This window comes from Mustelus asterias, chromosome 1, assembly GCF_964213995.1.
Source record: "Mustelus asterias chromosome 1, sMusAst1.hap1.1, whole genome shotgun sequence".
Lineage (NCBI taxonomy): Eukaryota > Metazoa > Chordata > Chondrichthyes > Carcharhiniformes > Triakidae > Mustelus > Mustelus asterias.
Window position 1 is genome coordinate 20622617 of NC_135801.1, and position 23237 is coordinate 20645853.

At 41.7% G+C, this 23237-nt stretch overlaps 1 protein-coding gene across 6 annotated transcripts in view; it reads left to right on the forward strand.

Annotated features, from left to right (window-relative positions):
- The first annotated feature begins 642 nt into the window (after positions 1–642).
- kiaa0232 (KIAA0232 ortholog) overlaps positions 643–23237 on the forward strand; it is a 107661-nt gene continuing 85066 nt past the window's right edge. For 2 of the 6 annotated variants that reach the window (XM_078210235.1, XM_078210277.1), the window contains exons 1-3: positions 643–1086; positions 5340–5418; positions 18156–18314. The gene's annotated coding sequence lies outside the window, so the exon portion shown is untranslated. The remainder of the gene's footprint in view (positions 1087–5339; positions 5419–18155; positions 18315–23237) is intronic. The other 4 variants (XM_078210259.1, XM_078210252.1, XM_078210264.1 and 1 more) reach the window with 4 other exon arrangements.

Here is a 23237-nt window from a genome sequence, read left to right on the forward strand (position 1 = left end):
GGTTAACCTTAAAAGAGCTACAGGTAAGGCCAATGTGCATTACTCACCTGTAACACACGTGTCCTAACTCGAAAGGTCACGAGTATGATGTCTGTACTAACTCATCCAGGCACTTTACTAAGACTGGCAGCTGTTCATTTGGACGTGCGCCATTCTTAAATGAAGACACGGATTTACAACTTTGCTCTGGCCTTTGCGACCATTTTATTCTGAACGGCGGCTTCTCAAAATCCTAACATTGTTTGGCGTTTTCCTAACAACCTAATGGGGAAACGGTCGACCCTCGGTCCATAATTTAAATCAGAATGCCTCGGCGATGTTACCGCCGGGGCCGGAAAATAAATCAACTCACACGAGAAATGATGCCCTCCTAGGTTGAACACATCCATACTATTTATACACAAAAAAAAACAACACACAGCGTTGACTGAGTGAGTGAGCAAGCGACCACCTCGAGCGATCCGGCCACACCTGCGGTGGACGAAGGCTTAATGCAGCTCAGCGCGCGCGGACCTACATTGTCCGTCCCACCCCGGCCGCCTTTAACCTGCGCGCGGTGACGTCAAGGAGCGGCGGAGGGGGGGGGAGGGAAAGGGGCGGGGAGCGAGAGGGAGGGGGTGGGGGTTGGGCCAGGTTTGGGGTGGGGGAGGGGGTTGGGCGGTGCTGCAGCGGCGGCAGCAGCAGCAGTAGCAGCGGCCTTGTCGCCTGACTACGTGCTTCCCCTTGGCGACGCGGGAGGGGGCGGGGAGGAGGAGGAGGCCTCTCTCTCTCGCTCGCTAGCTCGCTCGCGCTCTGTCAGGCTGCGGCTTTCGGCGGCGGCGGCGGCGACGACGGGGGTCGGGGGGGAAAAAAAGAAAGGCAAGGGGGAGGAGGGAAACGTCAATCGAATCACAAGGACAAGCCGAGAGCAAAGCAAAGCGAACGAGATCGTGTGTGTGTGCAGGGGGGTGTGTGTGTGGAAAAGAAAAGAGGGCGATCCCTGCTTTGCCAACTGCCGGACATACAGAGACAAGAAAGCGAGAGAGAGAGAGATCGGGCCGCGCCATCCTCATCCTGCCTCCTTGCAAAGAAGGAGAAGAAATCAAGGTAACATTCAGCCTCATAATCTGCTCCCTCTCATCGGGTTGAGGGGGAGGGGGGATATCGTGCGTTCCGTTGTGGCGGAGTCCACCCCCGGTTGCGGTGGGGGCGTGTTTGTGTGTTTTTAAATGTCAGCCGGCGGCCTCGAGCTGAGTTGGAACGATTTAAAAATTCAAAAAAAAAACCCAACCATCGTTTCATCCCGAGTGACAGGTCGGCCAGGCGTTGGATTTCAATTATCTCCCCCCCCCCCCGGGCCAGGGGTGGGGGGGACGCCTGTTTGGGAACGTCAATGTCTTCTATATATATGTGTGTGTGCACACATGTGAATTGTCAGTTGGTTTATTAGAATAAGGGCAAGTGCGTATGTGTTTGATCCCACCCCCCCCCCATTCTTCCCAATGTGTTTGTCCTTATCCGCTGGGGCTTCTCGCTCCCAGTTATAATGGCTGTGGGGGTGACAACCTGACTTGATGCCCTCCTTGGCCATTGTGACGTCCGGTGACTGACGGAACCTTCGACCAGTCGGGGAGTGGGCCGGTCCCCTACGTCAGGGCGTCCGCGCTCGCTCTGGGCCAATGGCCCGTCGCGAAGGGGCGGGCCTGGCTGGAAGGCCCCGCCCCACTCGTTCAGGTTAGGTGGAGGAAGCACACAGCCAGAAAGGTGGGTGGCTGGCTGGCTCTCTGGCAGCCAGGGCGAGAGAGAGTGAGAGTGTCAGGGTCCCATTTTAATCGGTTACCAAGTTAAAAAAAATCCCATTGAACACGGGCCACCTTCTTCTTCCCCCCACCCCCCTTTCCTCTTTTGCAAATGTGGGCCGCACGAATAATGCGTCAGGACCGGCCTTTTCCATACAGCGAGACTAAGTTGAGCAAAAGGTCAAGTTCAAAAATGGGGGTCGAATGATTTTTTTTTCCTAAATGCAGCCGCTTGTTGCCACTTTTCAAACCCCATTTTGAATTTGTAAACGGTATGTCTGTCCCCCCCCCTCCCCCACACCACCCCCTTTAAGCATCCCGTGCGTTTTACAGCTAAAATAAAAGCAAAAGACTGCAGATGCTGAAAGGCTGAAATAAAAACAGAAAATGCTGGAATTTATCCAGCATTTTCCGTTTTCCAGCTTGTTCATTTTCTGCACACGAATGTGTTATACCGGTTGGTGTGACCCTTCTTATTCCACCTGTCATTTTATTTATGCGCCTCAGGTTTGTTTATTCAGGCAGTCGGTCCAATTTGAGGCTATGGATTACAACTAAAACCGAATTTTATTTTCCCGTCAATGCTTTAGTAGATGGGACACGGTTAGGTTCTTAATGTGAAGTATGAGGTCGGATTGCGACTGTGGTTTTTGGTCCACCTGGTGCAGAGTCCACTGTTCAGTTTTTGTCGACGTTGGTGTACGAGATACCATTTCTCTATCAGGAACCGGTGACGGGAGAGTTCGTTATGTTTCTTTTGCAACAGAAACACTCTTCCATTTTTCAATTTCACACACGAGCACTGCCGTTATTTTGACACCCCAGTTTTAAAAGCGATGATCCAAATGTATCATTTTCGGGTTTTGCATGCACAACCTTATAATTCAGGGTTTAAATAGCCGCCACAAATCCCATTCAATGCAAATCATGATCCCTTTATTTTAACACTGCATTCCGGAGAGACCCTAGATTTTATGGCGATTTATCAAAATTTTTATATGGAACGTTTAGGTTTAATTACCCGATCAGATTATGTTGTTATTTAGTGTTTATAAAAATGATTGGATTTTTCGGGACAAAGTCCATTTCGCTATTTTGACCTTTTGTAAATGTAAAGTAACGTCATGGTTTTGAAACCCTTGCAGTAACCAATGATCTTAAGTCTGTCTTATTCAATTGTTAATGTTCAGTCAGAAAAAAATCAAGTGTACAATTAACTTGTTTTATAGTTTACGCGTGTGCGATTCGATATATGAATACTAAATGGAAACAAGTTATACCTTTATCGATCAATATAAATTTGTAGGATATGGGGCGTGGAGATGAATTATAAAAATTATATAAAACCACTCGCCTTAGAGTGACCAGGTTGTTGCTAAGCTGCAGCTGCCAATCGCGAAACCATGATGTTGACATGCCTTTTCTGTTTCGACGTGATAACACTTGTCTCTTGGCATGATAAAAATAATTGTGGGAACCTAAAACGTTGGAGTCCCGACAACAATTGTACTTAGTTGAAGTAAAAAAATAGGTTCATGAAGTTGGTTGGAAGAATTTTTCGAGTTGCTTGCCTTATTTTAAATTTTGAAATAAGCCATAGTGCAAGCTATTATAAATGGTTATCTCAAAATGGATTTTCACCATAATTTTCGTTGTCCTAAATTATCCTTGCTTCCGAAAATAATTGAATTGTGAGGGAAACAGTAATACAGAAAATAACACGAAGTAGTGACCTAAGTGTTGCACAGTGTGGCTTCTGTATTGCCGTATCGGAAGAGGTTTAATTACGTAAATTCAAATCTTTAGTGTGGAAGTGCGTTTAGCGGACAATCTTAAATTGCATAGCTTGTTTCTTGGTTTATGATTTAGAATTTGCTGCTACTGTAGTAAATGATGTGCTCAGCTTGTGCTACTGAGTTGTTGGCATGGACCGGTCGGGCCGAATGGCCTGTATTTTGAGCCGTATATCTTATGTAGTTACCCAAACTACATTTCTATATACAGCGTCATTTTGCCATCAGCACTGCAGTTGCCGGGAAGTCTGTGGGAGTTGCCAGTAATGCTGCAGAGCATGCTTTGGAATCGTTCACTTGTGAATTTTCAGATTAATTTGTTAGATGACATTACTGGCGATCATTTAGGTATTTCGATTCATGAACATATGTTCACTTAAGGTACAACAATATATTACTCGCAGTTTAATTTGTCATTTGGTTTTCATATATAGAAAGCATTTATTTTGTTTCAAAAAAACAATTCAATTGGAGTAAAATATGATATTCTTCGACCACACCTGAAATCTTGGGAAGTGTATTCTTGGTTTTTTGATGCAGAATACAAAAAATATTCCCTCTTGGCTTGTGCTAGTTTGCTTTATATTCAACCACTATTCTGAGAGTGAATGCTCATAATTTTCACCAGAAGAGTGAGTGAGTACTTGGGGAGAAAGGAAATCAATGTTTTTATTTTTTGAGTGGTGGGGGTAAAGAGTAGATATGACTGTCAACTACTATGAGCGATTAACCAGCCTATTTCCTACTTGATCATAATTTCAGAAGTTGAATTTTTAAAATCATTACACATATTCCATATTCAGTGTTGCACTGAAATTTGTACTATTTATAATCCTATTAATATGGATCTGTTAAAAACAGAGTTTTTATTTCAAACAGAATGCTAATTTGCACAATTATCATCTGCTTTCTTAATGGCCAATCGGTTGCAAAAAAAATTAAATAATTATGGTTTGAAGTTAGTGCAGGAATGATGTCCAAATTAAGTTCATTGTTGTGGTGATGTTTGATGAGGTACAATTGATCCATATTTTGAAAAGTTCAGTTCTCAAATTTAGTCTCAGACCAATTTAGGGGAGCTGAAAGTCAATATAACATATTATCCTATAGCATTATATATATATATATATGATACTGTAGCTTATTTTTATTTGAACATTAGACAATCTCAGGTTGTCAACATTTAGATGTGCATCAATGTGTTTATATTTTATCTTATCACTAAGAGAAATTAAAATGAATGATACAGTGCAAGACCATCACTAAAGTTGAAAGGAATAAAGGAGATGAGCTAAATCATAATAGAAGGAATGAAAGACTAAAGGAACCAAATCATTCCACAGTTTAGAGGTTCTGAGAAAGAACAAATTTGAGTCTGAGACCACAACAGAAAAGGGATGAATTTCTAGAAGATAGCTAGTGTTACTCTGTAGATGTTTTTATTTCAAGAAAGGACGTTATTCTAGTTCTAGGGAATTAAGTGGAGCGAGCAGGTGAAGCAACAGTGGAGGAACATTGGCAAAGCAGTTCCTAAATGTAATTAGGTTTGAATTAAAAGTCAAAAGGAAAGGAAACAGAAACGAGAAGCAGAAAGAATGAAAAAGTAATATGGGTAGGAAGAAGAAAGACCAGCAAGGAACTGAAAAGGGAAATGGAAAAAAAAGTTATAACCACACAAAGTAAAAATTGAGGAAGAAGTAGGACTGGTTAGAAATGTTTAAAAAATGGTGGATAGGTGAGTAGATTTCTTTGTTTTTTTTCCATACAGATGACTATGATCCTGGGAATGAAAGGGTACACAAGAAGGAATTGAACAATTGGACGGATTAAGAAATAGTGCTGAAAAAGTTAGTGGAATTCAAAGTGGAATAAACTTTGAATCTTGATTCCTTTAACATGACAAAACATCCCACAGAATTGTTATGGAGTAGAAAGAGGCTATTCAGCCCACCATCATAAATAACTGCACCAACTCTCCAAATGGACATTATGACTTGGAGTCATTTTCCTTCCTTTTCCCTGTAACCCTGCACATTGTTTCTATTTAAGTAACATGTCTTGATTGAACCTGCCTCCACCACTCTTCCAGGCAGCGCTTCCAGACTTGAACCACTCGTTATGTGAAAAACATTTTTTCTCGCATCACATTTGCTTCAATTGCAAATCGCTTTAAATCTGTGCCCTCTTGTGCTCAATCCATTGACGAGTGGGAACAGTTTCAATCTACTCTGTCCAGGCCCCTCATGATTTTGAACATCCCTATCCAAGGAGAACAATCTCAACTTCTCCAACCTATCTTCATAATTGAAGTTTCTTGTCCCTGGAACCATTTTTGTAAACTTCTTCTGCATTCTCTCCAATGCATTCACATCCTTCCTATAGTGTGGTGCCCAGAACTCTATAAAATATTCCAGCTGAAGTTTAACTAGTATCTTGTGTAAATTCAGCATGACCTCCTTACTCTTGCACTCTATGCCACCATTAATAAAGCATAGGACAGTCTGTATGGGTTTCTTCCAGATACTCTAGTCTCCTCCCACAGTCCAAAGATGTGCAGTTAGGTTGATTGGCCATTGTAAATTGACCCTTAGTATCAGGGGGCCTAGCAGGCTAAATATGTAGGGTTACGGGGATAGGGCCTAGGTGAGATTGGTGTTGGTGCAAGCTCGATGGGCTGAATGGCCTCCTTCTGCACTGTAGGGATTCTATGAACTTGTATCTATAGTAGTGTTTAGCTAATGCCTGGTTATGAGATCAGCTTTCTCCCCTTTCCTTTTTAATTGTTACTGCTTTTGTCTCAAACTTCATTTTTCCAACTGAGGTAATAGTGCTCAAAATATTGATACAAAATCAAAATACTGCACATCCTGAAAATCTGACATAAGAAGAAAAAATGTTGGAGAAACTCAGATAATCAGGCAGCATCTGTGGAGGAAACAGTCAACATTCATGTTGATGACTGGTTCAAAATATTAAATCTTTTTGTGAACTGGATAAATTATTTGTGAAGTGTGTTTTTAAGGAAATGAAGGTTCCCCTCATACACTTTACATTAATATTGTAATATTTACATTTTTCCAAGTCAATGGCATAGGTTTTGCGATAGCTAAAACTGAAGTTATCCGTGCTCAGCATTATTATCATGGTAATTACATTTTTGGCTTCCACAGTGAAACATGGAAACCCGCGTTTCCAATTCTCTCTATGCATTTTCCGCCCTGAGTTGCTGTTCTCTCTGATGGTGAACGTGGGCTGAAAATCGCACCAAAAAGTCTTTGCTAGAGGGCAGTTTAGAGAAAATAGGAGGTGTGCCTCATATTTCTTTGTAGTATGGTGATGTGCCATGACAAAAAGGTTGGGAACCACTGGTTTAGGATACTGGATGCTTTATTAACCACCCTCTCCACCTGTCCTGCCACCTCTAATGACTTATGCACGCATATATTCCGGTCTCTCTACTACTGCACACCCTTTAGGGTTGTATCCCTTATTTTATGTTGTCTCTCATGTTCTTCCTCCAAAATGAATCACCTCACAATTTATACATTGAATTTAATCTGCCACCTATCTGCCCACTCCACCAACATGTCAATGTCCTTTTGAAGTCCTACACTATCCTCCTCACAGTTTTCAATGTTTCCAATCATCCGCAAACTTTGAAATTGTTCCCTGCACATCAAGATTTGATCACTAATCAATATCAGGAAAAGTATGTGTCCAATACCGATCCCTGGGGACTCTACTACAAATCCTCCTCCAGCCCAAAAATATCCATTGACCATTATTTGCTGTTTCCAGTTACTCAACCAATTTGATATCCATGTTGCGACTGTCCCTTTCATTCCATTTGCCATAACTTTTCTCACAAGTCTGTTGTGCAGCACTGTCTTTTTTTTATTATTTTCCACTGCCTTTTGGAAGTCCACGTACACCACATCGATAGCAGCACCCTCAACAACCCTCTCCTACCTCTTCAAAAAACTCCAATGAGTTAGTTGTACATGATTTTCCCTTAATAAATCCATGCTGCCTCTTCCTAATCAACCCACATTTTTCAATTTTTCTATTCCGAATAGCTTTGAGAGGTTTCCCCTCTCACTGAAGTTAAACTGATTGTAATTGCTGAGTTTATCCTTATAAACCTTTTTGAACAAGGGCATAATTTTTGCAATTTTCCAGTCTTCTGGCACCTCCCCTGAGACTAGAGGAAACTAAAAGATTATGGCCACTGTCCCTGCAATTTCTACTCTTCCTTCCTTCAATATCCTTGAATGCATCTCTCGTTGCTCCTGGTATCTTGTCAACTTTAAGTATCACAATTTATCCAGTACCACCACCGTATCAATTTTGAACTCTTCTAATGACAGAGTTTGCTCCTCTGTCACCATGATCTGGATAACATTTGATTCCTTGATAAAGACAAGCACTTCACAGGAGCATTATTAAACAAGATATGCCACTGAGCCACTTAGGTATATTAGATCAGATGACTAGGGTCGGAATTCCAGAGCTTGGAAAGCGTGGTCACCATTGATGGAGCAATTAATATTGCAGCTGCACAAGAGGCCAGAGTTAAAAGTCCACAGGCATCTGAGAGTTGTGGGAATGAAGGAGGTTACAGAATTGGTGAGGGCATGGTGGGATTTGAAAACAAAGGGGAGAATTTTTAAATCAAGATGTTGCTTGACTAGGAGCCAATGTAGGTCAGTGATCAGACTTGGTATGTGTTAAGACATGGGCAACAGAGTTATGGGTGACCTCAAATTTATGGGAGGTAGAATGCGGAGGCCAGCCAGGGGTTTGTTGGAATAGTCAAATCTAGAGATAACAAAAGCATAGATGGGGATTTCAGCAGCAGATGAGCTGAGACTAGGATGATGTTATGGTGGTTGAAATAGGTGGTCTTTGTGATGTGCCACTGAGGTTGGAAGCTAATCCTGAGGTTAAAAGTGACAGGTGGCGAGCAGACTGGCATAGTCTTAGACCATTGTTGGGGAAAGAAATGGAATCAGTAGCTAGAGAATGGAGTTTCGAGCAGAGATCGAAAACAATGGCTTCCGTTTTCCCAATATTTAATAGGAAGAAATTTCTGCTCATCCAGTACTGGATGTCCAATAAGCAGTCAAATAGTTTAGCAACAGTGGATGAATCCAGAGAGGTGAATGTGAGGCAAAATTGGATGTTTCAGATGGTGTTGCTAAGAAGCAGCATGCAGATGGAGTGGGTCAAGTATAGATTACAGGGGGACACCAGAGGTCAGCTACAGGAGCAGAAAGATAAGCTATTTCAAGTGATTCCCTTGCTGTAATTTTATAAGAATTAAACCAGGTGAGAACAATTCCACCCAAGCTTTGAAGGAGAATAGTGAGGTCAACTATGTTAAAGGCTGCAGACAGGCTGAGAAGAATGAGGAGAAAAGATGCATCTTTGTAACATTCATATAAGGTATCATCTGTGACTTTGATGTGAGTTTTCTGGTACTGTGGAAGAGGTAGATATCTCTGAGGTAGATTGTAAGGATTTAAGTATGGAAATATTTCGGAGGCAACAACACATTCAAGGACTTAGGAGAGGAAAAGGAGGTTGGAGATGTGATGGTGGGTTATGGTTTGAGGGGTGATGAAGCTGGGTTTAACGGGGAGAGGAATGACACCTGTAGAGAGAAAGTTGTTAACAATATCTGCTAACGTGGACAAAGAAGGGACGTTGGGCGGTTGTCGGCTTAGTGGGAATTGAAGGAGCAGGAAGTGGATCTCGGGGACAAGATGAGCTCAGTAAGGGGAAACGGGAGAGGAACTCATGAAAAATGCAAGTTCATGGCTAGTGTAGGGGCAAGCATTAGAGGAAGTTTGCCTGCTTGGGCTAGTGAAAGGGATGGGAAACGGCAGTCACAGCTGATCAGGTGATCTTGGTCTTAATGATAATGAAGTCCGTGAGTTTCTCACATTTATTGTTGGAGGTGAGGGTGGAGGGGACAGGAGAGAGGGAGTTAAGATGACAATTTCCATGAAAAAGAAAGTCAGATATTAAATTTACAACCCAGGTTGATCCTGAAATAATGGACAGTTTTAGGAGGGCCCAACAGTGTTTTTGTTGGTTTGGTGGTGGATTCTTTGATGGCACATGTAGTTGAGGAAAGTAAGAGAGGTAATAGCACAGACGATAATCTTTTGAAAGTTGCCTTGAATATGAAAGTCATGCAAAGAGTTTCCAGGTTGTCTTTGTAACACCTCATCTGGGGAAAGGGTTGCATGTAACCATAGATCCGTGTAGAGTAAGTTTTAAGAGTTCTAATATGGGATAAAATTCATTCTCGCTTAGCAAGCAGACATGAGTTAATTAAGGACGTGGAGATGCCGGCGTTGGACTGGGGTGAACACAGTAAGAAGTCTCACAACACCAGGTTAAAGTCCAACAGGTTTATTTGGTGGCAAATACCATAAGCTTTCGGAGCGCTGCTCCTTCGTCAGATGGAGTGGAAATGTGCTCTCAAACTCGTTAAAGAAGCCATCCCCTATGGACAAGCCCTCCGAATACACAGGATCTGCTCGGATGAGGAGGATCGCAACAGACACCTCCAGACACTGAAAGATGCCCTCATAAGAACAGGATATGGCGCTCGACTCATCGATCAACAGTTCCGACCCGCCACAGCGAAAAACCGCACCGACCTCCTCAGAAGACAAACACGGGACACGGTGGACAGAGTACCCTTCGTCGTCCAGTACTTCCCCGGAGCGGAGAAGCTACGGCATCTCCTCCGGAGCCTTCAACATGTCATTGATGAAGACGAACATCTCGCCAAGGCCATCCCCACACCCCCACTTCTTGCCTTCAAACAACCACGCAACCTCAAACAGACCATTGTCCGCAGCAAACTACCCAGCCTTCAGGAGAACAGTGACCACGACCCCACACAACCCTGCCACAGCAACCTCTGCAAGACGTGCCGGATCATCGGCACGGATACCATCATCTCACATGAGAACACCATCTACCAGGTACATGGTACCTACTCTTGCAACTCGGCCAACATTGTCTACCTGATACGCTGCAGAAAAGGATGTCCCGAGGCATGGTACATTGGGGAAGCCATGCAGACGCTACGACAACGGATGAATGAACACCGCTCGACAATCACCAGGCAAGACTGTTCTCTACCTGTTGAGGAGCACTTCAGCAGTCACGAGCATTCAGCCTTGGATCTTCAGGTAAGCGTTCTCCAAGGCGGCCTTCACGACACACGACAGCGCAGAGTCGCTGAACAGAAACTGATAGCCAAGTTCCGCACACATGAGGACGGCCTAAACCGGGATGTTGGATTTATGTCACATTATCAGTAACCCCCACAGCTTGCCTCCTGGGCTTGCAGAATCTTACTAGCTGTTCTGTCTGGAGACGATACACATCTCTTTAACCTGTGTTTAATGTTCCCTCCACTCACATTGTCTGTACCTTTAAGACCTGGCTGGCTGTAGGATTCACATTCTAATCAGTATTCTGTAACTTGATTTTGTGTCTGTGCCCTGTTTGAGAGCACATTTCCACTCCATCTGACGAAGGAGCAGCGCTCCGAAAGCTTATGGTATTTGCCACCAAATAAACCTGTTGGACTTTAACCTGGTGTTGTGAGACTTCTTACTTAATTAAGGACAACAGGGGGTACAGGTTTATAAAATGCAAATTGCACCTGAGAAAAAATAATCTAGTTCTTTGCTTACGTAATAACGCCTGTTGATAAAGGAAATGCAATACCTATTGTGCAAATAGCTCTTGGATGGTTTTATCAGGTGCTGCTTGGGAAGCTTGTTAAAATCAAGGTGTATTTCCATCTCCCTTCAGAATATTAATTCACTCTCAGAAAGGAGTCTTGACACCCACAAACGTCTTGTGGATGATTGCAATGACATTGTGGCTTTGACTGAAATTTGAGTTATAAATAGCAACCTTTTTCCCTTCCTGAAGCCTCCTCAAACTGTTGTTGTGGCATTTTTTTTTATTTGTCCAATTCAGAGTCTCAACAAGTGAGACATTCCCGATCCAAGCTGACAAGACAAGGCTCTCGCCTGTCTTGGGCTTGATCTACATGATCCAAGCTGATTGGAGTAGGCATTGCACCTCCTCCAAGGCTTGATCTCATTTGCATCTTCGCCAAAAGGCCGAGATGCTACTTTTAAAAATTGCTTCAAATGAAGCTAAAATGTAATCTAATGACTTCAACCAAATACAGCATGTCGATACTACACTTGATCTTAGCCAAAAGGCCAGGGCTGTTGTGGCATATGGCCTTTCATTACTAAGTGAAACCTTGGTTTTCCACCTATTACTTTTGGCATTGTTTCCTCTTTTGAACACCATGCCACCTTCCCCTCATCCTTACTCCTTTAAACTTTTTGGGCAGCACGGTGGCACAGTGGTTAGCACTGCTGCCTCACAGCTCCAGGGACCCGTGTTCGATTCCCGGCTTGGGTCACTGTGTGGAGTTTGCACATTCTCTCCGTGTTTGTGTGGGTTTCCCCCGGGTGCTCCGGTTTCCTTCCACAGTCCAAAGATGTGCAGGTTAGGTTGATTGGACATGCTAAATTAACCCTTAGTGTCCCGGGATGTAATAGGCTAGCAGGATTAGCAGGGTACCTAAGTGGGGATAGGGCCAGTGGGATTGGTGTCGGTGCAGACTCGATGGGCCGAATGGCCTCCTTCTGTACTGGAGGGATTCTATGAAACTCCCACTGTGTACTACTTCCTAAGGCCTTGAGAATACTCCCTTATTTCTTCCATTAAGTTCTACAATGAATAACTTTTCATTGTCAGTAATTTGAATCTTATCTCAGCTTTCCTTGCCTGGTTTCCCTCTGAATTAATTGCCTACCTGCTCTCCCCGACACTCCTACCCTTATTAATGTTGTGGCTTCTATGGCTTCCATCTAAATTTCCCTCAAGTCCAAGTGACATAAATGTAATCAGTATCTAATGTGCAACTGATTTAGCCACTGCACCAGATCTTCCTTGATCATTTAAAACTCTGTTGGTCCCATATTTAGTCCCACACCAAGTCCCACTCACCCAATAATTCCTGCTCTTGTTAACGTACTTTAAATCTCCCTGTCTCTCAAAGCCTCAATTTTGAATTCCCCATGCTTGTATTTAAATCACTTCATGGCTGTGCTGCTCCCTAATTCCACTAAGACCATTAAGAGGGCACAGAAGAGATTTACTATGGTGCTGGGAATGAGAGATTTTAGTTATGAGAAAGTAAAGAAGCTTGGTCTGCTTTAATAGAACAGAGAAGGAAGGTTAATAGTTTGATTGGAGTGTTCAAAGTTTAGATAAACAGGACTTGCTTATGGCTGGAGATCATGATGGCACATAAAAGGTCTGAAACATGTCTGAGTGTAACATGTCAAAGTTTTGATTCCTTAAAGAATTCAATGGGGAATTTTTCAGATTTTGCCCCTGAATTGGCCTAGATTTTTAATCGTGTGGTTTTGTGAGATAGTTTTGGATGGGAGTGTCGATGTTGTATCAACAGTATGAGACAGTCTAGAGAAACCAATTAGTTTTTTTCCCTCATATTTTCTTGTTTGTGAACCAAAAGGCCCGACTCCAGAAGCTTGGACACATAATTAATCTAGCCTACTACTTTAGTGTAGTACTGAGGGAATGCTTCATTGTCAGAGAACAAAGAACAGTACAGCACAGGAAACAGGCCCTTCGGCCCTCCAAGCCTGTGCCGCTCCTTGGTCCAACTAGACGAATCGTTTGTATCCCTCCATTCCCAGGCTGCTCATGTGACTATCCAGGTAAGTCTTAAACGATGTCAGCGTGCCTGCCTCCACCACCTTACTTGGCAGCGCATTCCAGGCCCCCACCACCCTCTGTGTAAAAAAACGTCCCTCTGATGTCTGAGTTATACTTCGCCCCTCTCAGCTTGAGCCCGTGACCCCTCGTGATCGTCACCTCCGACCTGGGAAAAAGCTTCCCACTGTTCACCCTATCTATACCCTTCATAATCTTGTATACCTCTATTAGATCTCCCCTCATTCTCCGTCTTTCCAAGGAGAACAACCCCAGTCTACCCAATCTCTCCTCATAGCTAAGACCCTCCATACCAGGCAACATCCTGGTAAACCTTCTCTGCACTCTCTCTAATGCCTCCACGTCCTTCTGGTAGTGCGGCGACCAGAACTGGACGCAGTACTCCAAATGTGGCCTAACCAGCGTTCTATACAGCTGCATCATCAGACTCCAGCTTTTATACTCTATACCCCGTCCTATAAAGGCAAGCATACCATATGCCTTCTTCACCACCTTCTCCACCTGTGTTGCCACCTTCAAGGATTTGTGGACTTGCACACCTAGGTCCCTCTGTGTTTCTATACTCCTGATGACTCTGCCATTTATTGTATAACTCCTCCCTACATTATTTCTTCCAAAATGCATCACTTTGCATTTATCCGGATTAAACTCCATCTGCCACCTCTCCGCCCAATTTTCCAGCCTATCTATATCCTGCTGTATTGTCCGACAATGCTCTTCGCTATCCGCAATTCCAGAGGTGCAATCTTTGGGGTAACACCTAAGTCAAAGCACTACCTGCCTTCTCAAATAGGCATAAAATATCCAGTAATGCTATTCAAATCAAAGTAGGAAGTTCTCCCGATGCCCTGGCCAAAATATATATGATGTGGAGATGCCGGCGTTGGACTGGGGTAAACACAGTAGGAGTTTTAACAACACCAGGTTAAAATCCAACAGGTTTATTTGGTAGCAAATGCCATTGCTACCAAATATGCATTTGCTACCAAATAAACCTGATGGACTTTAACCTGGTGTTGTTAAAACTCTTATAAAATATATATCTCAGTCAACACCACAGAAACAGGTTCGCCAAAACCTCCAACCTCAATCAAGGCTGGGATTCTCCCATGCTGCTGCAGTAAATGGAGTTTTGGCTGGAATGTCAAATTTTCCAACTTCACTTGCAGTGGGTGGGCACAGACGAGATTGGAGAATCCCACCCATTATCTGATTTTATAGTTTGTCGTCCCTGGAACTTTGCAATATGCAAATTTGCTGCTGCATTATTGGCCATACTAAAAGCACTTTTTTGGTAGTGAAGTAACTAGTTCATCCTGAGGACAAAAAAGGGGTTGTATAAATGCAAGTTCATGTCTATGATAAAACATTTCATCACTTGTTTTGATTTGATTTATTATTGTCACATGTATTAACATACAGTGAAAAGTATAGTTTCTTATACGCTTCACAGACAAAACATACTGTTCATAGAGAAGGAAACGGGAAAGTGCAGAATGTAGTGTTACAGTCATAGCTAGGGTGTAGAGAAAGATCAGCTTAATGCAAGGTAAGTCCATTCAAAAGTCTGACAGCAGCAGGGAAGAAGCAGTTCTTGAGTCGCTTGGTACGTGACCTCAGACTTTTGTATCTTTTTCCCAAAGGAAGAAGGTGGAAGAGAGAATGTCTGGCGTGCGTGGGGTCCTTAGTTATGCTTGCTGCTTCGCCGAGGCAGCGGGAAGTGTAGACAGTCAATGGATGGGAGGCTGGTTTGCCTGATGGATTGGGCTACATTCGCGACCTTTTGTAGTTCCTTGCGGTCTTGGACAGAGCAGGAGCCATACCAAGCTGCGATACAACCAGAAAGAATGCTTTCTATGGTGCATCTGTAAAAGTTGGTGAGAGTCGTAGCTCACCAAATTTCCTTAGTCTTCTGAGAAAGTAACGGCATTGATGGGCTTTCTTAACTATAGTGTCGGCTTTGGGGGACCAGCTCAGGTTGTTGGTGATCTGGACACCTAAAAACTTGAAGCTCTCGACCCTTTCTACTTCATCCCCGTCTCCTTTACACTTCCTGAAGTCGATGAAAATCTCTTTCCTTTTTTGACATTGAGGGAGCGATTATTGTTGCCGCACCAGTTCTCTATCTCATTCCTGTACTCTGTCTCGTCATTGTTTTGAGATCCGACCCACTACGGTGGTGTCGTCAGCAAACTTGAAAATCGAGTTGGAGGGGAATTTGGCCACACAGTAATGGGTGTATAAGGAGTATAGTAGGGGGCTGAGAACACAGCCTTGTGGGGCACCGGTGTTGAGGATGTTTGTGGAGGTGTTGTTGTTGCCTACCCTTACTTGTGGTCTGAGAGGAAGTTCAGGATCCAGTCACAATGGGAAGTGCCGAGGCTCAGGCCACAGAGTTTGGAGATGAGTTTCATGGGAATAATAGTGTTGAAGGCTGAGCTGTAGTCAATAAATAGGAGTCTGACGTAGGTGTGCCTATAAGGCAGAAAATATTATCAGGCATGGGCGTATGTCTCTAGGTCAATAAAATAAAATCATGATTGTAACCAACTAGTTAGCACTATTTACTCCATGCTCTAAAACTGTTTTAATTAAATCATTATTTCTCTTTACAAACATTTGCAGTTCTTCAAAGGTGATTTTAAAACTAACAATCAGCATTTGGCAACTACCATGAAAGCAACAGATCAAAATGCTTGAATAATTTTTTTTCCTTGACTATTTTGACCAGCTATTTTGCTTCCAAATAAAACAATGTAACCTTACAAACATAAAAATGTAAATAACTTATAACAAATATTCTTTACTTTAGTCTCAGAATTGCCAAAAAAACAGATCAATATACTTTGTTCACAGGCCTGTCGACTCAGGTGTGATTCTTGAGTTTTGCTCATTTTTCAGTTTGTTTCTATTCTTCTTCCTAATATTTTTCAGTGTTGAGCAGGTGTATAAGCTGAGCACCCAGTGATCTCCTGTGGGCCATCCAAGCTCTTAAGAAAATGCATGATTTGGTCTTTTTCACTATGAAAGTGGTCCAAGTTATTTGTCCTGTTCAGATATAGGAACATAGGAATTAGGAGCAGAGGTAGGCAAATTCATCTCTTTGAGTCTGCTGTGCCATTCAATCAGATCATGGCTGATCTCTTCCTGGTCTCAAATCCACCTCCCCACCTGTTCCCCATATCCCTCTTTTTCCCTTTTTTTTATTAGAAATATGTCTATCTCTTCCTTGAAACCATTCAGTGATTCAGACTCCACCACGCTATGGGGTAGCAAGTTCCACAAATTCACCACCCTCTGAGAAGTAGTTCCTCCTCATCTCAATTTTAAATCTACTGCTTTGCAACCTATACCTTTGACCTCTTGTTCTAGATTGCCACATAAGAAGAAGTATTTGGTCTACATTTACTTTATCAATCCCTTTTAAAATTTTATATAAGATCAGATCTCCTCTCATCCTTCTAAACTCCAGCGAGTACAAGCCCAAACTGTTTATCTCTCCTCATACGTCAGCCCCATCATCCCCGGAATCAATCTGGTGAACCTCCTCTGAACTGACTCCGATGCCACCACATCCTTCCTCAAATAAGCAGACCAAAACTGGACACAATACTCCAGATGTGGTCTCATCAACACTCTATCCAACTGCAACAACACTTCTCTACTTTTATACTTCAGTCCTTTTGCAATAAATGTCAACATAATGCCTTTTTTATTACGTGTTGCACCTGCATACTGACTTTCTGCAATTCATGAACGTGGACACCCAGATCCCCCTGCCCAGACGCATTTTGAATCTGCTTTCCATTTAGGTAATAATTTGCCTTTCTATTTTTTCTGCCAAAATGAATAATCTCTCACTTATCCACATTAAACTCCATCTGCCAAATTTTGGGCCATTCTCCTTGCCTATCTATATCCGTCTGTAGAATCTTTATATCCTTTTCACTACCTGCTTTTCCATCTATTTTAGTATCATTTGCAAGTTTTGCTATGTTACATTCTGTCCCCGCTTGCCGATCCTTAAAACAGATTGTAAACAGTTGAGATCTGAGGATTGAGCCCTGCGGCACCCCGCTAGCTACATTTCACTAACCAGAGAAGGACCCATTCATCCCGACCCTCTGCTTTCTGTCATTCAGCCAATCCTCAATCCAATTTAGTACTCTATCCCCAATTGCTTGCAATTCCACCTTCTGTTGTGTGTAAAAATTGTCTGTTAACAGGTTTCACTCACATTTTGAGTGTCAGTAATAACATAGAACCCAGTCCCTGTTCCTCCCAGACACCAAGCAATTTGTTCTGCTCAGTTCTCTAAAATATCAACTTTTTAATATCACCCCCAATCTGACCCATGTTTTTTTTTTGGTGGCAAACCTTCTCTGGAAGATGCAGGATTTAGCTCTATTTGTAAAGTTATATTTGTCAAGCCCATTTTATTCAGAAATTATTATACAATTGTGCTACTTGAACTTGATGGTGTATCTTTTCTCAAGGCAAAGCTTTTTCACCCTTTTCAAACCCCATCAATTGACACAATGGAGTGCAATTTGCAGCATTCTAGGTAATGAAGGAAATAAATTATTTTGGACCAAGATTTCCAGTTCCACCCCACAATTTAGTGTCTGTCTCTGAATTTAATAGCAGTATTCCATTAAAATTATGAATACTCTTGCACTTCACAAATTATATGATGTTCTCAATTTTCTCAATAGGTTGTAATAATGAGGGTTTCAAATGATTATAGACTCATCATTTTTCTTTGCAGCATAAGAGATATTGTACTATTGTGTCTTGCCTGATTATAATGCTCCAGTCATTATAATGGTGCAGCCTCTGTCTCCTCTGCAACAACACAGGCGATCTATTAACGATACTGTAGATGAGAAAAGTTGTGATGGGAAGAGAGAGAACCCAGAGGATGTAGGTAAGAGAGGAATTCCTATCAGATGATGTGTTTAGGAATGTGAAAGATGTTACTATTGCCCTTCCCAATCAATGCAATGTTAAATATGTTTTGTCTGCCATGTGCTGCTTATTTGGATATTACCATTCTGTGAGAAAGTTATGCTCGCAGCTGTACATTTCTGTCATTGGATAAAAGCTTCAAATGTTGCAGAACCCCATGCGTATGACATCACTAATGTATTCTGAAGGAAATTTGCTTAGTCCAAGATCACTGGCCTGAGAATAATATCAATCTTTAATAGTTGGCTTTGTGAGAGAATTAAGATGATTTGATGAAAAAAAAACTGTTGACACAAAAACATGAGTCAGAGTCTATTGGAGGCAGATTGAGCGATTGTAGTTGTTAATATTTTATCTGCTTCTACATGGACATAGATTTGTACAGTGCTGGGATGTAAAAATGCCATTTTTTTTAGCAGAGACTATTGTCCACTTGTCACTGAGCTGGAGCTGCATTGTGGCTCTAGGCAGTTGAGCTTTTGAGATCTGTCTTGCTTCTCCGGTTCCATGAATACTGCAGATAAAACTCCCTAAGAATATTGGAGGTGGACTTCAGCTAGCTGAAATTTGGTGATGTAAGGTTGGGGGATCAAATAAGGAACCAGGAGATGTTGATGTCAAATGTTTTGTTTGGAAGATATTGTGAACTGATGTTGATATTATCTGAGAGGGAGCTATAAAAGCAGAATAATTACGTAGTTTTGCTTGTTTGGGCAAACCTGTTAATGGATGAAATGATTGACCAGAGGTAGATGTTCAAAAAGGAATTTAAGGTGATACACAACTAGTCTCTACTCCTAAGGGGCAAGAGCACACTTGGCAAATAAAAACCCAAACATGAATGACAGAAGAGTTGAGAAAAAGCATGCAAAAAAGGAGCAGAGATCCTGGCGAATTGGAAAAAACAGCAAAGGATGACAAAGTAGAGCTTAAAAAAAAGTATGAAAAGAGGCTTGCAAGTGATATAAAAGTCAGCAAGCAACTTTTACAATTACTTAAAGAGAAAGAGGGTGAGTGGTTAGGAGTAATGCAGGGCCCCTTCAAAACTGAGATTAATGGTATTGTTGATGGAAATAAAGAAATGGCACATATACTGAAGAATTACTTTGCGCTAGTATTTGGAGAAGAGGAAGAGGTCAGCATAGCAGACATCCCAAGGAAACTTGTACTGAATCAGGGGCAAGGACTTCAAGATTAAAAAAGTAACAAAATAACTCGTGACAAATCCCCAGGCCCAAATGGTTTCCATCCAGGGTAAAATAACTAGTTGAGAAAATTGTAGGTGCCCAAACTGTAATCTTCCTAAGTTCTTTAGATTCAGGTACAGTTAATTTAGATTAGAATTTATTTGGGATATGTGAGAGGGGGAAACCAGAGAACTTTACAGACCTCTTAGTCTAACGTTATTGGGAAATTAATAGAGTTTCTAATTGAGTTGGAGTGACTGAATACCATAAACTTTCAGTTGATCATAAGATAAATCATGTCTGACAAATCTGATTTGAGTTTTTTTGAAAAGGTGACCAAAGTAATGAACAGGGGAATAAAATAATTTAAACAATGCCAGAAAGTATTTGATGAAGTCCTTCATATGAGGCTGATAACCAGAATTGAAACTCACGATTGCACCAGCTGTAATTCATGTGAAATGAGTTTACGCAGCCTCCAACTTGGTTTTAGTCAGTTTGGAGTCCAGAGCACAAAAACTATACTGGTTCTCTATCTTGATTTGAGATATGAGGATGCCTGGTCTGGCAAATGGAAGTAGATTCATCCTGGTGCAGTAAGGAGTTTACTTCAAAACTTGGGCTGAGGGACCTTGTTAAGGTAGAGTGAAGAGACCTTTACATTCCTAGTTCTCCTGGACCTGACTAAGCCATATTTGATTTATTATTGTCGCATCTATTGGGCTACAGTGAGAAGTATTGTTTCTCACACGCTGTACAGCCGAATCATAGCGTTCATGGAGTACATAAGGGAGAAGGGAAGGAAAGAATGCAGAATATAGTGCGACAGTCACAGCTGGGGTGTAGAGAAAGACCAGCTATGGTAGGGAAACATCAAGTGCCAGAAATGGAAACGTTTTATTTTTACAAGATTTGCTTCTTGTTTAGCATTAGTGCCACTAAAAACAAGCTATAAATTGCCAAAATTGTACCAGAGGGGCTTAAGTGACATTACCAACATTTTTGCACAAATTTCCACTTGAGAGGTGGCTGTTGCCCTAATCGTTGCACTTGGATGCCCATTATTTAATTCCCAATTTATGCAAGTAATTTGGATTCAGAAACTCTAAGCAAACTGGTCAGTTTTGTGATGGGGGTACAGGGTTGGTCCAGTGCAATGAAACTATGATAATGGGACAAAGGAAAGCCATGAAAGACAAATTTAGGAATGGTAGGAACTTTGTGTAAGACTGATCCACAGACAGACTGAATTGTATTCTATAATCAAAAGAATTATAATTATTTGAGACAGCTGGATGTTATAATGGGGTGACCAGATTTTTCAGCTGGAGGAACAAAATAGGTCTTCCACTCCCTTATTTTTCTTGTGAACTAAACATTGATGCGTGGATTGGTCGCACTTAATGTATGATTGAACTTGCGTTCCTGAAGTGGTCTTTGTCATGCTGTGAAAGGAAGTTTTAATTGCAACATTAAAAGAATAGCTGTCGCAATTGACTATGGTAACTTTTCAAAATGTTCCAAATGAGAGAATTTGATGCCATTGTTGAACGCAACCCGTATTGGATTAAGAACATGATAATAAAAGTAAATAGATATCTTGGAATTTGGCATCATTTACCTTTTGGGAGAGTAGCTTTGCAGCCTCATTTCTCAGGATATTAATATGGTGAGTGAGTGATAGATTGGCTTGTAAATAACTTGTGAAAGGATGAAGCTTGTTGGGCTTTTCTGCTTCCATGTTTTGTGTTTACCAAGGTAGCTGTGCCTTGTGATTTTTATTACTGTTCTGTATAAAACATGCTGCAACATTCAGTGAAACTTTCATATAACCATAAAAGAATGTGCCATACGATTAAAAATATATATTTTTCCAATTATATTTATAATTTAAAGATTAGTGGTTGTTCAATTCCTATTTTAAATGGTTTAATTGTTCCTGTGCACTTAATTGTAGTTTACCATTCTTAGTGCAATTGGGCATAGATTCTCGTAGTGATTGTCACAGGCATCATCAGACAGCTGTTTTGATGGCTCTGATCACTAAGATATGCATTGGATCTAAAGATGAATAACTTAAAGTTATTTCTTTGCACAGAAAAAGGAATTGTCCTGTATTAGATGAGCAAAACTTCCTTGAGTTAAATACTGAGAAGACAAAGGCCAATGTCCTGGGTCTCTGCCACAAACTCAGGCCACATCATGATCCCTGTTCCCTGCAGCTGTTTAAAGCTGAACAGACCATTTGCAACCTTGGTGTTGTGTTTGACCAAGATAAGCTTCCACCTTCACTCCGTCACCAAAACTGTCTGCTGTTAAGGTTCAGGTCAGAAACTTCAAAGTATTTTGTGGAGCCCGCCTGGATCATAAGTTTTGCATCTTGAATTTGGCTAGGATAAGCATATGTGTTTCACTTCAGATATGATTCAAATGACCCACTAGGGAGCTTTTTTTCAAAGCTCTTTTTTATTTAAGAATATAGTTAACATATATTATTATGTTCTTAATCCAATACTGGTTGCGTTCAACAATGGCATCAAATTCTCTCATTTGGAACATTTTGAAAAGTTACCATAGTCAATTGCGACAGCTATTCTTTTAATGTCGCAATTAAAACTTCCTTTCACAGCATGACAAAGACCACTTCAGGAACGCAAGTTCAATCATACATTAAGTGCGACCAATCCACGCATCAATGTTTAGTTCACAAGAAAAATAAGGGAGTGGAAGACCTATTTTGTTCCTCCAGCTGAAAAATCTGGTCACCCCATTATAACATCCAGCTGTCTCAAATAATTATAATTCTTTTGATTAACCTTTAAAAACAACCACGATACAACCCTTAACAAATATAAAAACCAATCCCATAAACAAAACCCATTAAATAAGTTCAACACAGCAAAGTCTAATGCTCATGTGATACTGGAATTGAGTCCTTTGGTTGGAGAATTGAGAACTCTCAGTCTTGTAAGTTCTAGTAGTCCTCTTGACACACCCAGAACGGTTTGAAGTCAGAACAGCTTCCCAGAACCCCAGGTAGACTCTGGTCAAGCCACCAACAGCAGATTTTCTACTCCAGGAAGGCTTTCAGCTAACCCGTAGAATTTCCAAAACCAGGGAGAGAGAGAGAGACACTTCTTTTCAGCTTGCTGTCCCTTTCAAAGCTCAGAACTGAAAATGAAAGAGCTCCTGTCACCTGACCTGCCAACCAGTTTTCCTCCTAACAATGCAGTCATAAACATCCCAGTAAAAATAAACAAACCTGGTTTCAGCAGCAAGAAAAGGATATCTCCAGACAAGCCGGCAACAAATGACATCAGCTGAGGCTGTGAGCTAAGAAAACACTGAAGCTGTGAGAGCTGCAAAGATCATGATTTTAAAAAAAACCTTTCTTGAAGGTACACTAACTTCACACTACTTCCATCTTTGTAACATTGCTCAACTCTGACACTTCCTCAGCTACTGTGCTGCTGAAACCTTCATCCTTGCTTTTGTTGCCTCTAGACTTGATTATTCCATTGCCTTCCTGGCTGGCCTCCCTCTTCCATACTACATAAACATAAGCTTATCCAAAATGCTGCCGTCACTATCTTAACATACACAAAGCTCAGTTCACCTGTCACCCTATACACCCTAATTAGCTCCTCGTTCGCAATTTTAAATTTCTCATCTTTGTTTTTTAATCTCTGCATGGC